Source organism: Neofelis nebulosa, chromosome 3, assembly GCF_028018385.1.
Source record: "Neofelis nebulosa isolate mNeoNeb1 chromosome 3, mNeoNeb1.pri, whole genome shotgun sequence".
Lineage (NCBI taxonomy): Eukaryota > Metazoa > Chordata > Mammalia > Carnivora > Felidae > Neofelis > Neofelis nebulosa.
In genome coordinates this window covers 80,287,679-80,302,438 of record NC_080784.1, presented here as the reverse complement: position 1 = coordinate 80,302,438, position 14,760 = coordinate 80,287,679, and the positions used below count along the sequence as shown (strand labels likewise).

At 38.5% G+C, this 14,760-nt stretch overlaps 1 protein-coding gene across 4 annotated transcripts in view; it reads right to left on the bottom strand.

The window, feature by feature from the left end:
• Nucleotides 1-14,760, bottom strand: part of NR3C2 (nuclear receptor subfamily 3 group C member 2) — a 358,647-nt gene that overhangs the window by 296,102 nt on the left and 47,785 nt on the right. The window lies entirely within an intron of this gene.

Below are 14,760 nucleotides of genomic sequence, written 5' to 3'. Positions count from 1 at the left end.
TTTGGCTATTATAAAAGAATGCTTCTGTGAACACTCATGTACAAGTTGTTGTGTGAACGTATATTTTCAGTTCTCTTGGAGCTTCTGGGTCATATGGTAATTCTACGTTCAACTGTTTGATAAATTGCCAGACTGTTTTCCAAGAAAGTTGCACCATTTTACATTCCTACCAGCAATGCATAAGTGTTCCAATTTCACCACATCCTCACCTACACTTGGTATTGTCTGTCTGTCTGATTATAGCCATCTTGGTAGGCATAAGTGACATCCCCCTGTGGTCTTGATTTACATTTCCCTAATTCCTAATGATGTTGAGCATCTTTTCAGCACACAGATTTTCACAATAAGAATTTTCCATATAGTTCAGACTGATCTAACAAATGCTGTAACAGTAACAATGAATAATTTTTCAATTCACATGTATTTTTTTACATTAGACCTCACTAAGTAGACTTACATACAATCAGTGAATATTCTGTGAATAAGAAAACTACTAAAAGATAATCAAAAAGTCAATCTTAAAAAATTACATACAGTGATACAAGGTTTTATACATTTATATACGTATAATAACACACTGTCCTTTAGCAAAAATGGTTGATCAAAGGATCGTTAGGGTAAGAATAAGTCTGTAAAAAGCAGTTCAATATCTTACAGCAAAGTAGCAAATGGTGGCAGGCGAATGAGCCTAGTTGTTTAAATGTCATTTATTATTTTTCTAGAAAAATGTACTGATTCTAAATAATCACTACAACGTTTCATCACTTGTAAAAGTTTCTAAATTGCTTTAAAGTTTACTTCTGTGACCTTTCTATTTGCTAGACCAAATATTAAATTATATTCAGAAACATTTCATTATTAAGTACTAGCAAATATACTCTGTCATATGACAAACTATATTACTGCCTACACTTGTGACATTTAAGACCTCTGTACAATAAAAGTATGGAACCTGATGTTTAAAACATGCAAAATTCAAACAAAATGCTTCTATTTTTAGAAACCTAGGTTACGGTCACTTTTTAATTCATTTGGAAGATGCTCACATTATCATTTAGTAAATGACACCATGATTTTTTTCCACTGAAAGAACCAAGCCCAGTGAGCTGTGAACATTCTGTGTGTGTTTTAAATGTTCTGGTCTGACCACTCCCCCACCCACCCCCCACCCCCATATGATACTTCCAGCCTCTATACATTTGTCTGTGTAAGTCTCCTTGTCTGGAATTTTCCTTTCCCCGATGTTCTTTTCATCACCACTGCAATCTATCCAGATCCAACAGAGGCTCCATCTTGGATATAGAGACGTCCCGACTGCTCCTTCCACTGAGCAGTTACACCAAGTATCAGTGAGGGAAATTATATTCACAGGTAGGTAAGAGAAGCTGGATTCTGAAGGATTGACAATGACTCCCAGTTTCTAGTTTGGCTGACCGTGTAGACAGTCACAACCTGTTCCACATAAACCTTTATGAAGGTATGAGTCACGTCAAAGGCGACCGTCACCAAATTACAAGGCACAAAAGTAGTTGCAATCCTCTCTAGGATCTCTAGATGAGTTAGTTATTACCTATTCTACCTCCTCCCGACCAGACTCTGACCTAGGTGCTAAGGATAAAAATAAGAAGATGGTCCATGAACTTAATAAACATCTAATATTATCAAGCACTTATTTTGTAATAGTTGCTCCACTTCCAAGTTACTAATTTTATTTATTTTTTAATCTTTTTAAGTTTACTTATTTTTGAGAGAGAGAGAGAACAAGAGCACAATCCCAAGCGGGCTCTATGCTGACAAGCACAAAGCCCGATGCGAGGCTCAGACCCACGAACTATGAGATCATGACCTGAGCTGATACCAAGAGCTGGACGCTTAACCAACTGAGCCACCCAGGTGCCCCCACACTACTACTTTTAATCTTCACAAAAGACCCTGCCATTGTACTCACTGCAGAGAGCAAACAAACTCAGAAGTTAAATGGTCTGTCCCAGCTCACAAACCAACCAGTACTCAGGCCAAGATCAAAAGACAGATCTGTCCGACCCCAAAACCACCCACTTCAATGCCTCAAGCAGCTCAACCACTGAAAAGCATATGGAAGGTATAAAATAAATATTATGCAGATGCAATCATTATGCATTTATAGCATGTAAACGTAATGTCTACAGTTTCCATGATATTATACATTAAATAAGCTAGCCTGGATATTTTATTCTAATTTGTAACATCGTCTCTTTTTAAAATATGCTATGAATGGCAGTCATCAATTTAGTAGAGTTTTTACAACATAACCTGTTTATAGGTAACTAACTTCCTACTGCCAACCAAGAGATCTACTATGGAAAAAACCCATAAAAATCACTCGAAGTATTATTAAAAGCAGGACACAAGTAAGATCTTATAAATAAAGTAGGAATGCACGTAAAGCAGTGAAATAATATTACCCCTTCTCTCCAACAAAAAACCCCTGCTCCGAACTCATATTCGTAAAAAAATGTAAATGGTTAATGTTGCAATTTACTCAGAGACAGTATTTCAAATCCAGTTTATAACCACAAGTTCGTTTATCCAAAGTGTAAATAAGACAACCTATAAATTAGACAATAAGTAAACATACTCAGAATATTCTCAAAAATAAGCTATTACAAGAGTTAGAATATTCACAACCTGATTATTATATACTAACTTGTAGGTAGAATGAAATATCGTCATGCTGCATGTTTCATTATATTGTATAAAAAGTGGCTATAATAATATGAACTGAGGCAGTAATTCTGTATCATTTTCTAGCATTTTCCTTTCTGAGCTGAGAAAAAAATAAGCCTTAGGCAATGAGGATGGAGATAAATCTACTGTAGTAAGAGGCATTTTAACTTCATTTAAATCAAGACAACTTAGTTATAATTTTCTTATAGTCCAGCTTGTAGTAGCCTAGAAATTCCAATAGATCTTTATTTCTTTTAGAATCATTTCATACTTTTGCCTTTGGTTAACAATTATGGGTTTTCTATATTTTGAATGTATCTGAAATTAAACACGACAGCTTTGCCACAATTTTATGAAGTTGTATAAATGTTAAACAACAGCTGTTTGACTAAGGATTTACCATACCAAAATGTAAACTAACATCACCAGTGCAAAGGGCCTAAGTTTACAACTTTAATGCAATAAGCCAAGGACAGTTTGACTTCACAGAGTCTATAAATAAGCACCTTTAAAGCTGAATGACAGCAATAAGGAACTACATGCTTAGTAAAATGATAGGAATTTTTGTTGTTTTTTATGAACCAAGATTCACTGGCAATTTCTGGAAAGAAAAAAAATGTATGTAGATTACACTTGGCATGTATTATTCCACCATATTCAAAACAGAAATTAAATGATCATGTATGATAAATAATACATGTTTTCTATTACCAAAAATATTAAAAATGTAAAAACAAATATCTTCTACATGTAACAGAAGCTAAAACTTTTTACAACATAAGAATACTTGGTAGTAATTCTAGATCTTATTCTTATACATATGTTTCACATATAGTATAAATCTTCATATTTATTTAAAAGCACACTGGATTTGTTTTGTAAGAAAGTACCGTGAGAATTGTAATACTAATGTATTTTTTCTAGATGTTACTGACACACACACACACACAAAATACATACCATATGGTCCAATCAACTGAATAAGTTTTTTTAATTAAATTTTTTTACACAGAACCTACTAATATTATGCACATCAACACCATGTGGTTTTGAACTTATCACTCAAGTCCAAAATTCAGTACACACTCTAAACAAACAAGAAACTGTATTTATAATTTAATTCCCCAATCAAATACAGAGGATTTTCTTATTCTCTTTGGTGAAAACTACAGTTTTTTTTTTTCTATGCTTTTATCAATTTTGTAGCCATGATGTTCTATTATCTGTTCTTCCTAAGATATAACATAAATGGAGAACTGCAAATCAATTGAATAAAATATTTAATCGCATTTTACGGTTTCTTTTTGAAATCAGTTGTCAAAACACCAGTAACTAGGCATACTGGTAACCAATCTGCAATTACGGGTCTTATAATAACTACAAAGGAACACTAAATAGTGTCAAAGGCCATCAGGGCAAAATCTGTCCAACTCTATTCATGGAGGCATCATCTCCCCGGACACCATTTTCTGAGGAGAGAAAGGAGATCCTAGATCTTGCCATGCTCATTTTATCAAAATGGAGGCACATTCCTGTGGTGTTCATGGGCCTTGAGAGGTTAGCAGACAGTCAAGTAGGAATAGCACACGGATTCAGGGGCCTGCATCAGACCCCAGAGATCCTCCTATGGGCCAGCAACACTGAGATTGCCAAAGGCAGGATCTGAGAAATAAGCTACCACCTAAACGGAGGAACAAATTCCCAGGAAAACAGACTTATCACATCACTACTATATAATAGGAAGAAACTCTATGCATCATGCGGCTTGTGCTAAAATGCTTAGTGATCTCATTCTTACCATAACAAATTATCTGCCAGAAAAGACCTTCAAGGTCAACCCTGGCAACAATTAAAAAATAATGAAAAGCATTCATCCCTAAGGCAGAGTTAGCATGTTTTAGTTTGAAGCAAGGTGCTGTATATTTTATTAGCTATAACTTGTTTAATTATTCATTGCAACTCTTCTTATATTCTATACAGAAACCTCAGGTTGCTCAGATTTCTATCTGAAATCCCCCTTTTTCCCCCTTATTCAAGGGCAAATGCCTTAAGAACCCAAATTTCTACCCACTATTTCCAAATGAACACAGAACTATACTTGTTTAGAATAAAATGCTAAATTAAAGCCAGAAAGATACAGAGGGAAAGAGAGAGAAGGGACAGAGAGAAAAAGAAAAGACAGGGAGACAGACACACTGTTTCATCATGATCCTTTCTGCACCTCGGCTGCGCACGCACCCCACCTCCGTCCCGCCTGCGTTCTGCCCTCGCCCTGTGGTGTTCTCAGTGTCCAGGACCCTCTGCAGCCTGAAAGGCTGGCTGAAGCACTGCTAGGGCACCTTCTAAAAACACTTCTGCGTGGCTGCCCATCAGTGATGCCACTGCTTCCTGTGCTGTTTTCGGGCACCTGCCACCCCTACGGAGAGAGCTACTGTCATCGGCTGATGGTCTGTGTCAGATAGGCTGGACTGCCACAGGTGCTCTCTGCTGGAGGAGCCGGGGGCTGGTCTGCGCTGAACGCCCACGCAAATGAAGGAATGTTGTTGGTGTTTGCAAGCCTGGAAACCGCCCTGATGCACATCTGAGAAGCAGTTTCCCTCATTCACATGAAATTGAGGAATTCCCTCCTCTCTCTCTCTCTCTCTCTCTCCAGCCCTGAACAGCAGTCAAAAAAAAAAAAAAAAAAAAAATCCTACTTCAGCATCAAAATGAACAGGGCCATTCGCATGTGTGGTCACAGGTCCAAGCCAAGCTACAGCTGAGTCTCAAAGGGGTGACGTGCCTGAAAAACAGCCTATCCTAGCTTTCCATATGAACGAAAGCCCTAGCAAGTAACCTGATGGCAATTTTTCATAAAAATGACCACCAATACTATATACGCTTAATCAACTTCACATGTGGGGATGCAGAAGAGAGCTAGATTTGGGGTCAAACTGAGGAAACTGTGAGCAAAAGACCCAGATAATCAAAACGTCTTTTACCTCAGAGGGATCACAGTGACTCATTCAATTCCCTAATTTTAGAGAAGAAAGGAGGAAGCCCTCATGCCAAGAAGAATGCAGTGATTTGTTGAGCATAACAAAGTCAGACATCAGCAGATTCAGGGCCAGACCCTGTGGTCTCCAAACACTGGGTCTGTAGCATTTCTACAGCACTACTGACTGCTTTAACTTGAGAACTACCTACAGTCAATTTTAAAGAGAAGGACTATAGAAGGCTACCTTCTTTTTACTCTATTATTCCTTAGAGCTTTGCCTCATTCCTAAATCAAGGATTTAAAAAAAAACAACAAAAAACAAAAAAAAGCAGTTCTCTTCTATCTGCCATTTTCCTGGGCTGTGTCTTGGGTCTCTGCCATAGAAATCTCTACACACAGGGTTGCTGGATCCTTTTACCGACCTACTCCAGTTTACCCCCCTTTATTCTTAGTGACACTACCCCTGCTTTGTACACAGCAGCAGTTCCCAGCTAACAAACTATATACCCCAATCTCTGGTTCAGCTATGGATGGCAAAGAGACTTAGCTCTGGCCAAGGAGATATAAGCAGAAGGCACCATTTGGAGCTCCCAGTTTTTTTAAGGGATACTTGACTGGTTTGTGCCTTGTGCTCTTTGCCTTTCACCTTCTTTGTTCCTCGGAGGATTGTGGAGGTCCAGCAGCCACATTGTCATCATGAGGCAGCAAGCATGAGGATGAAAACTGGACAACAAAAAGGAGGGCTGAACAGAAAGTCGGAAGCTCCTCAGATCTCATGATGTTGGGAAGCTACCTATCTGGCTCAGGCTGCCTCCCTCTAGATGACAGAAAAGAAGACTTGTTTGATTAAGCCACCGTGGCTTGAATTTTCTGTTATGTGCAGCTGAAATGATTGGTGATTCATGTATCAGGTATCACTGGATGTCACCATGAACAAGAAAATCACAATTGTATATTTTTCATTGTATTCTTCACGTTTTTAATGGTAGTGTGTTTAGATCAACCATTGCCTGAATGCTAATTTTTTTGGATGAACGGGGCAACATTGCTGGGATGAGAGATCACTCTTAGGAGAGGTATTGGTACGTCCCACTGTCAAAAATATCCTCACCTGATGTATAAAGCATTAAAAATGGTTGTATCCCAGGAAGAGTTGACGTAAATTGTGGTAAGATCTAAGAATTTAACAGTGACAACTACATGTCCTGCATGAACTCCTCCTACTGAGAAAGATGTGTTTTTATTCTAAACGGCTAATATCTCAATGTCTTAATTCCAAAATTTAGAGCAAGCAGTATTTTACAGGTGGCGCAAAGAACATACAGGCATCTGGTTCCCCATTTCCTATCAAATACTTTGCAGCCAGAAACAGTGTATCTGCACATTACTGAAAACCTGGCCACCTACCCTGCATTTCTGATAAGTTGCTTTAGTTTCTATGTCCAGAGTCATTCCCGAGACCACCCGAGAATTCTGGACTGCTACTACGTCCGCCTCTGCCACACACACTCATTTTTATTCTTCTCTCACTTGCAAATTCTAATAAGCTGAAATGAGAAAATGGCTGCAGAAAACAATTTATATGCTACAGTAGTTTTCTTTACTTTTTCTCTAAATATTAGGCAAGTAAATTAAAAGTCCAATACACCTGGACGAAGTATTGTGAGGCTGCAATGACCTTTTCTAAATATTAAATTATAAAAATTTTGCTCTAAAAAAAAGTATACTTATGTCACATCACAACTTCACATAAAAATCTATCAGCCATCAATACCAATTTCAACATATAAAACCAGACAGAAAATGACAAAATGCTTAGATATAAGTAGGAAAACATGACACAGTCACTTATTTGGAACTAAACAAACCCATTTCTTGAAAATGCTTACTATTCAGTCACTGTCTTGCCCCAATACTAACAAAGGAGTCATAAGTAGAAGAACTAGGAGGGAATGGCTGGGCCCTGAAAGGTACTCTTTAGTCACGGGGCTGTAGGAAAGCCAGGCCAGAAAGAGAGGAGTTTCTCTGACTCCCCCCAACCCCCCCCCCACCCGTCCCCCACCGTTCAGCCAAGCTTAGTCAGGGGACTTCGGTGGCACACATCCATGGCAAGCAGGCTGGAAAGGGACATGTTCACTCATAGAATGCCTCTGCAGGCCTCCCTATAGCATGCTGGCTCTACAAGAGAAAACTCTGCCTGGCTACTGCATCATAATTAAGTTGCACTACATGTCAGTATTTTAAAGACGTATGTTGTACCCCAATTGATTCAACATTCAATTTCAAGGTCTTTCATCTAAGGTTTCCACTTTCATTTGCCAAAGCATTATACACGGTTCTTCCTAAGACTTGAAAAAAGCCCATCTCAGCCACACCTCCAGGTCTTTGAAGCATTTCAGCTTATACTCAACAGCAATGAGGGGCCTGGCCACATCTTGCAGAAAGAGCAAAGCTGAAGATTTAAAAAAAAAAAAAAAAAAAAAAAAAAAAAAAAAGGCTCACTGCAAAGAGAATTTGGTCTATCTGTATTATGAAGAGGATAGCAGGTGCTCTGCGATGATCCTATAGTGCACAGATAAAAGGTGGTTCAGCTGCAGGATTTAACAGAGAAGTTTCCAATGTAAATGTACTATTTACTAACTTGGTAAATGTGCCTGTCCTTTTTATAGTATATTTTAAAAATACATAGCTTTGTAGCTTTAGAAGTCTTCTTGCCCTTTGCTCTTGTCTTTCTTTCCTTTTTTAGATCTTAGTATTACTTTTGTGAATTACAAAAACTAAACTGTACAAAAAAAAAAACTACTTTCCTTGGACTGATCTAGATGTATCTTGCATCTTTGATACATTTCATAATGACTGAGAGAATCCACTCTCACATGTATGTTATTTCATTTAAATATACAGAAAGCATTCTGTTGGTTATTAATTATAAAACATGGAGGACAAAAATACTAAAAGGATAAAGGATATTGCTCAGGCAAAAAAACCTAGATTCGCAAGCTACTACTTTATTAAAAATGAATTAAGAAATTTAAATTGTAAAGAATATAACAACGTTATTGAAAAACTTTCATCTATACATCTTATGTTACAGGGAAACGCAAGTTAAAACGACGAGCTACAACTACACACGTATTAGCATGGCCAAACTCCAGAACACTGACGATGCTACATGCCGGTGAGGATGGGGAGCAACGGGAACTCTCACTCACTGCTGGTGGAAAGGAAAAATGATGCAGCCATACTGGAGGCCAGCTTGACAGTTCCTTACAAAACTAAACACACTCCTAGCATACAGTCGTGCTCTTTGGTATTTATTCAAAAGAAGTTAGAATGTGTATCTGCCCAAAAATGTGCACACAGATGTTTACAGCAGCTTTATTCACAGTTGCCAAAACTTGGAAGGGACCAAGATGTCCTTCAGTATATGAACAGATAAAGTGTAATGCATTCAGACAACAGATTATCATTCTGTGCTAGAAAGAAAAAGGGCTATCAAGCCATGAAAAGACATGGAGGAACCTTAAATGAATATTAATAAGGAAAAAAAGACAATCTTGAAATGGCTATATCCTCTATGATTCTAACTATATGATACTCTGTACAAAGCAAAACTATGGAGACACTGAAAGACCAGCGGTTGCCAGGGGTTGGTATGAGCAAGGAAGGGATGAACAGGCAAAGCACAGAAAATCAGGGGCCCGTGAAAACACTCTGAATGATACTATAATGACAGATACATCTCATTCTACACTTGTCCAAACTCATACGATGTACAACACCAGAAGTGAGTGATAATGACGTGTCAATGTAGGTTCATCCCTGATAGCAAATCTACCATTCTGGTGAATGATCCTGATAATGGGTGAGATTATGCATGTATAAGCTAGCGGGTATATAGGAAATCTCTGTACCCCCCCTTTAATTTTGCTGTGAACCTAAAACTAGTCTTAAAACAAAGTCTTTAAAAAATTCACTTGTAACACAATGCCTCAATTTTTAATATCATTGCCTTTTACATATACAAATTTAAGAATATATAATGCAATAGTAGGTATTGTTTGTAGGTAAATAGGAAAGTGGTAAAAGAACACATGTACTAGAGAGAGGCACACAAGAATGGTCATATCTGGGTAAGGATATATAATTAGGGAACCCTTCAATTACACATTCCTTTAAAAAAAATGGAAGGGGGGAAGGTCTGCAGTCAATATGCAAAATGCTGACAATTAAATCAGAAATAAATGCCTGACTGTTTATTAGTGTGTTCAATTGTTTTCTAGTCGTTTCTGCATGAAAAAAAAAAAAAATCTTGGAATTATAACATTCCCAGAAGAAAATATGACCAAATGGGATGTAGGGTTAGGTAAGAAGTGTCAGGCTGCAGTAAGAACTGGAGAGAGTGGCAGGAAGCATATGCAGAAGGGTCAAAGAGTCGCGCCGAATCACCTGAAAAGAGGACAAGGTAGGACTGTCTGGGGAGAGAGTACACTAAAGGCACTGTGTGAATGGAAACAATGGATGCTGTTTACTTGGTGATGTGTGACCCCAGAATTCAGTACTGTGTATATCAGCTTACTAAGAACCAAAGAGAAAAGATGCTTGATTTGCTAGCATAAAACAAGACCTTAAACACAGAGGAAACCACTGAAATAGTGTTAAGAACAACAATCTTCAACTGGGATCTTGACAGCACACATGCAAAAATGGTTATAAAATACGTGCTTACCTATAAAAGTAAAAAATTATGCCTGCTCATAATATGACTTTTAAGAGTGAAGTCAGGAATTTATTTTATCTGGTACACCACAGTAATTTGCTGTAAAGCTTTATGAAACAGCTAAAATAATGTTACAGCCAGGAACCAATTGTTGCTAAAATGCATTCAGTTAAAATGGAAAATATAGGGAAATAAAACACTGTAATTGTCTCTCAACCCACATTATATATTATGTTGCTAAATTATATACTATTATATTCTCTACATTTTAATATGCTTTCCCATAGAGGAATTGATAACATAAGGAAATGATTCTCTGCTTTTATTTCTGAAGACCTAAAAAATATATCACACATATTTATAAACCAAACAGGGCCTCAGCCTCTTATTGGATCCCAAGGCTTATAAAATCTTTTTCACAAAACCACAACACGCAACAATGCATGAAAACCTAACACAAATGGTTTTCTGTTCTACTTCTTACTTTATTCACAACTGGGGAGTTACATATTTAAAGTGAACTATAATATGCAAGAAAAAAAATCAAGATTTTCTTAATTTTAGAAAATCTTTTAATAGTATATTGTATAATTCATACAAATATTGTCTTTGGCCTTGACAATATTTTTTTTTTAACTTGTCCATCCACTGAATAGTTGGTGCAAGTAAAGAAGAGATTTCTCCCCAAAGGGATGAAAGAATTCCATAGCCCTGATCCAAATTTAGCAGGATGCTGACAAACCATATACTAGAAAGGAATACTACTTAAACAAAGGGCAAATGTCTCCTTTACTAGAGACCATGTGAGAATTTTTTAAATGTCATAAACTATTACAATTAATAAAATAGTAGAAAAACTTTGGCGAAGAAGCTTAGGTACCTCAAGAAAGTGAATAATTTTCCAAATATGAACAGAGAGACTTGAATCAAAAGACACAGACCTTGGTGGACGTTTTAAAGGAACCACTTCCTGGGGTGCCTGGGTTGTTCAGTCAGTTAAGCATCTGGACTCTTGGTTCCGGCGTGGGTCATGATCTCATGGTTTCAGGAGTTCAAGCCCCACATCAGGCTCCATGCTGACAGTGGAGAGACTGCTTAAGATTCTCTGTCTCCTTCTCTCTCTGCCCCCTCCCCAACTCACGATCTCTCTGTCTCTTTCACAATAAATAAAACTTAAAAAAAAAAAAAAACTTTAATGAAACCACTCCCTAATTCCTTCCAGTTTATGTTATCAGTTCAGATTTTCTATGAATACCTGAAAGCATGAAACAGGAAAGACAATAATGTGCTCACCCCCCTTTTAAAGTTCAGACTTCACTGAATTCACTCTGGGAAACTACTGTGCTTCTGAAATGTTTGCCAAAAGCAAGATTCAACCCATGTATTTCTTGCTGACTTCCAGAGTAGCCAGCAGGAACCCTCTCTTAGGAGACTTATGACAACGATCACCCCCTGACCTTCTCCTCACTGAGGGCATGCGTGTCTGACTGGTGTTGCCAGGATCTAGTGTAGCACTTGCTTATGACTCTGTGAATCTGTACCCTACAGAGAGAGAAGACTGGACTAACAAAACTGACAAGGCAGGTCAAGGAAAACAAAGGCTGACCATAAAACGTGGTGGTGGTTTTTTTTTTTTTTTTAAAGCAATCTCAAATAAGCACTGACCATATCTAAAAAATTATGTAATTTTATTATTGTAAAATAAAAGTACTTTACTAAAATAAAATAACGTAAAAGAAGCTGCTTTCTGAGACACAGAAGGAAGACACATTTTGTGTGCTTGTAAGTCCCTTTAATAAATTAAGGCTTTACCTTAATTTCAAGGTAAATGGTACTAGCTCCACAGAATTTTCTATAGGTAATCAACTGTTAATGTTCACAATTCTCCCCCATCTTTATAAAGACATCTCTCAATAGGTACAGATTCAAGTGCTAGTAAAAGGATCACTACCAAAATTTATTGCTGCTATTGGAGTTTCCTATAAGTAGAAGATCCCTCAAGCTGTAATAAATGATTTTTTTTTAAATATGAAGAAGGTAGAGTTTCAGGAGACAAAATTAAATTTTCCAGCTTCATAAATTAATTTCCCTATCTTATTTCATCACCTATTCTTTTCACAGAGAACTTGTGAGGAAAAATTAAATAAGTGCAAAAGCATGTAACATTTTTTAAGTAGAGAAAATAGGTATATTCAAAGCATAGCCATTTTTCGATTATTCAGTATCATTCAAATATGTGAGAGCCTTATCTTGGGTCAGTGGTTCTTAATGATGGGTGTGGAGAGAAGCACCTGTGAAGCTATGGGCCGCTGCATATACCCAGGCTCTGCCTCCCAGTGGATCGTGTTCCATAGGTCTTAGGTAGTGCCCTGGAACTGGCAGCTTTAAAAGCTTCACAGGTGGTTCTGGGGTACCTGGGTGGCAGTTAAGCATCCGACTCTGGCTCGGGTCCTGATCTCATGGTTCATGAGTTGGAGCACAGAGCCTGCTTCTGTCTGCCTCTCTCTCTGCCCCTCCCTGACTGGTTCTCTCTCTCAAAATAAATAAACTTAAACAACAAGCTTCACAGCTGGTTCTGACACACAGTGCTGGTTGATGATGAGCTGTCACAGGTTCAAAGGCCCTGGGAGCTGGATAGATAATTTGAACTAGGGAAAGGGCAGTGGTGGGGACTATGACAAACCAGAAAAGACACCCCCTATCTGAAGAGGCAGTCTACTTAGCTCCAGCCCCTTGGGGACTTGTGGATGCAAGCCTCGTATTCCAGGGCTTCCATTTTGTTAAAGAGAAGAAATTCAGGTTCAGTTTAACGTAAAATCTCTTGGGTCCTAAATGTTTAAACACACCGATGATCACACTGAGGCCTTGGCAGTCAGTTTGTAATCCTTGGTTTGTAGGATCAACACTGTTGAATAATTTTTGCTTCTCAACGGGAATACTCAGAAGGGTATATAATACTGGGGTGGCAGTTTGAAAAAGCATGGCTACGGTATTTTGCGGCTCTTTCCAGAAGCAGTGGGGTCTATTTACCTGCCCCATGAGTCTGGCTGGTGACTTATTTCGAGCAAGACAGAAGTGACACTGTCTAGTGTTCCAGAGCCAGGGCCTCAAGGGGCCTTGCAGCTTTCCATCCTCTCGGAACATCCCTGCTGCCACATAAGCATGCGTGAGGCTGGCCACTGAGTAATGAAAGACTACATGGAGCAGAGGGCCCACCTGCTACATAGCACTGAGGCCCCAATGCGTGAATGAAGAGATCATCTCTCCAGCCCCAGTCGGCCAGGCTAACACATGACCACAGCTGCCTGAGCAGACCCAGCTCAGCCCACCCAAAATGCAGAATCATGTCTGAAGAGTTACTGCTTTAGCCACTAAGCTTGGGGAGGCTGATTAAGCAGAAATGGAAAACTGCTACAGGCACCTCACTGAAGGTAGACTGCTACCGCCATAAAAATAACAAAGACTTGAAACAGGTGGCTCAGTTTTGGGAGTGAATGGTAGGCAGGAGCAGGGAAAATTATGAAGCAATGATTAAAGACTGGAGAAACGGCAGCCTGTGGTGGCAAAGTAACTGATAGCATTTTGCCTCCGATAACTTGGAAGACAAAGAATGTGCCTAATGAACTCATTGAGGCGGCTAAGAAGACCCTAGAAGGAAGACTGAAAATATAACTTAGTTTCCTTAAACCGCTTATGATAAAGGCACAGAAAAAGAAGAAGAGCTAAAAAAGAAATTGTTCAGTTTGCAAGCGGAATGTGGCAGGGGGAGGGGCAACGGGGAGAAATAGAGAGTCCAGGATTTGGTGAGTTAGAAATAAACCTGTCTCTCATGCTCCAAGTTTTCAAAGTTATAGATAACCAACATGACTGTGTGCGTGGGAGGAGGGAAGGAGAGGTAATACTTGAGAAAAACGGAATATATACTTACACAGACATGCACATGTGTGAGCAGACATAATGTTTTTCTATCAGTTATTTAAAATATTGTTTTTCATCAAAATAAATATAAATATACTACGTATAGATTCTAAGTTGGCATTACTTTTTAAGACACAATGTAAAAGACTTCAAAGATATTTGATTCTTGGGACTAGTGGTTAGGGATACATCCCTAAATCGTCTGGGACAGGCATTTATTTCCTCCTACCACTTTAGGAGTACCTTGGTGGAAAAAGTGAAGTTTCAGGGAGATGAGCCCCCAACCCCACCCAGGTGAGCCTCACTTCACATGGTTTAGAAACCTGGTATCCATAAGAAGTCCCAACAAGATGAGGAGCGTGACAAGCTGCTGTGGAATTACAACTGTGCCACAAGGGTGATCCCGACTCTCAACACATCCACTTCTCAAAAGACTAAA